This window comes from Schistocerca piceifrons, chromosome 7 (genome assembly GCF_021461385.2).
Source record: "Schistocerca piceifrons isolate TAMUIC-IGC-003096 chromosome 7, iqSchPice1.1, whole genome shotgun sequence".
Classification (NCBI taxonomy): domain Eukaryota; kingdom Metazoa; phylum Arthropoda; class Insecta; order Orthoptera; family Acrididae; genus Schistocerca; species Schistocerca piceifrons.
This window is the reverse complement of record NC_060144.1, coordinates 23,079,255-23,082,041: the sequence shown is the minus strand read 5'-3', so window position 1 is coordinate 23,082,041 and position 2,787 is coordinate 23,079,255.

The window sequence follows — 2,787 nt, the reverse complement described above, 5'->3', positions numbered from 1 at the left end:
TACACATGTTTTCCTTGTTGTTCGCTGACGATTCACTATACAAAAGGAACAATCATTTCTCTGTGAACTGCCGGCCGGAGAGGCCGTGCGGATCTAAGCGCTACTGTCTGGAACCGAGCGACCGCTACGGTTGCTGGTTCGAATCCTGCCTCGGGCATGGATGTGTGTGATGTCCGTAGGTTAGTTAGGTTTAAGTAGTTCTAAGTTCTAGGCGACTGATGACCTCAGAAGTTAAGTCGCATAGTGCTCAGAGCCATTTCAACCGTTTCTCTGTGAACTCGCGAAATCATGGGTATACGAAATGGAAGTTTGTCACACGTTCCCTTCGTCAATATCCGTAACTTGTCGACGCACTGCTTGCACACCATGCGAGGGGCCCATGATTTGCCCTGATCACCAATTCTCACTTTGAAATGGGCTTGCATGAGAAGTCGTGGAAAGAAATGCGTACGAAGTATAAAATGTCAAAAAAAAAAAAAAAAAAAGAACACGAGAAACAAGAATGTCCAAACAGGAAGGACCCGCATTGAATTACGAGAGGCGTTTAATAAGTAATGCAACATTTTTTTCGACCAATTTCGGGTGGAAAAGTGCAGAATGTGTCGGACATCGTGCAATATTCCCGACAGTTTCATGAATTTGAGATACGTGGCTGTGCTATAAGTATCCTTCACGGTGGCGTCTGTAGTGGAGGTATGTTCTAAGCAGAGAGCTGTTATCGACTTTCTTTTGGCCAAAAACTAGAGCCTCGCAGATACTCACAGACGCTTGCAGAATGTCTGCGGACACCTGGTAGTGAACAAAAAGCACGGGTTGTCGTTGGGCGAAGCGTCTGTCACCATCGCAACAAGGTCGCGCGAAGCTGTAACTCCTGCAATGTTGGTACGTGCGAACACTCTCATTCGAGGCGATCGACGGATCACGATCAAACACCTCCATGCTCGGCCGGACGACTCTGTTGGTAGTGCTGATACAGTCGTCCACCAGATGGCGTACGCAAAGGTGCGTACGAAGCCACCTAACAGATGACTTCCATCTGTTTGGTCCAATGAAGGATGCGCTCCTGGGAAGCGGTATGTGAATGATGGGGAGGTTATTGAGACAGCAAGACAATGCCTCCGACGTCGACCACAAGAGTGGTACCATGAGGACATAAAGCCCCCCCCCCCCCCCCCTCGCAAAAGGTGGTACTGAACTGAACTCGTGTTGAGAAATGGGGTTTTATAGCCGGAATAATGGTAAATAATATCATGTATTGGAATCGTGAATAAAGTCAATCTGCTTTCAGAAAAAAATGTGTTGCATTACTTCTTGAACGCCCATCGTACCAGTTGGCCAATAGGCCAGTAAGATTGTAGTACAGGACTCCTGAATGAAAACTACCTGTAGTTCCACAACCACAATACAGAGAAATGATGACTTTAGTTTTTATCAATAATTAACACAAGGTTAGTTACGAAAGATGCTGAACACAGAAAACTTTTATTAGCTATGCGATATGACAGCACAGTTTGCCGTGAGGTATGTCGACTATGTCTTCAGTGAGTGCGTATCTGTAACGCAATTAAATATAACGCTCGAATCCTCCTATTAAATGCAAGGTAGGCTGAAGGCTGCTCACGACGTACGAAATTAATAAGGTTTTCGTTACTCGCTCCGCAGATCGCAGAGCATTCCGCCTAACGCTCTCGGAACAGCTCCAGCTCCAGGGTGGACACCATGAAAGCGAGTGTTAACTGTAGTTGACGCCACGCTTCCTGACAAAGTGCGCAGAGGAAAACAGGACGTCTGAAAAATGCGTGGAATGACCCCAAGGACTTTCCTGCCGTAGGTGTATCGATATCACAGAAGATTTCTTTGTCTCGGCTCACTTCGTCTGGTGAAATGATAAGATCACGGTGATAGAAGTTTATCGTCATACATGCTGTCACCTTCCGAGCTTAGGAGGTTCCTCTTTCGTGAATTACGAATGTTTATTCGTACAAGCTTACGTGGACGCCGTGTCCACAATTTGAAATAGTGACTTCGAGTTAGAGAACATTCAAAAGGTCGCCTGAAAACCGTGGCGCAAAAATAAACAAATAAGGATAAAAAAATGGCTCTGAGCACTATGGGACTTAACATCGATGGTCTTCAGTCCCCTAGAACTTAGAACTACTTAAACCTAACTAACCTAAGGACAGCACACAACACCCAGCCATCACGAGGCAGAGAAAATCCCTGACCCTCCGGGAATCGAACCCGGGAACCCGGGCGTGGGAAGCGAGAACGCTACCGCACGACCACGAGATGCGGGCAAAATAAGGATCAATTGTACTGCAACTTTGTGATGATCACTAGTCAGAACAGTTACTTGGATTGTAGTGTCACAGCCAGACACCACACTTGCTACGTGGTAGCCTTTAAATCGGCCGCGGTCCGTTAGTATACGTCGGACCCGCGTGTCGCCACTATCAGTGATTGCAGACCGAGCGCCGCCACACGACAGGTCTAGTCTAGAAACTCCCTAGCACTCGCCGCAGTTGTACAGCGGACTTTGCTAGCCTAGCAAGGTGCCATATTCTTCAATAATGTATTCTGAACAGATAATATTGTGAATCATGTACAGTCAAGAGCGATGTTCATCATTAATGGATTAAAGTTAAGTATCAAACTAATTACGTCCTCTTTCTGAATTCTAATTCTTTGTCATGTTCCAGACCTAACGTCAGTATAGTTCTTCCCTCCTCACGCCAGCCTGCGTGAGCTAAAACGCGTGCATTTCGGCCTCCACTAGAAACACGGTGT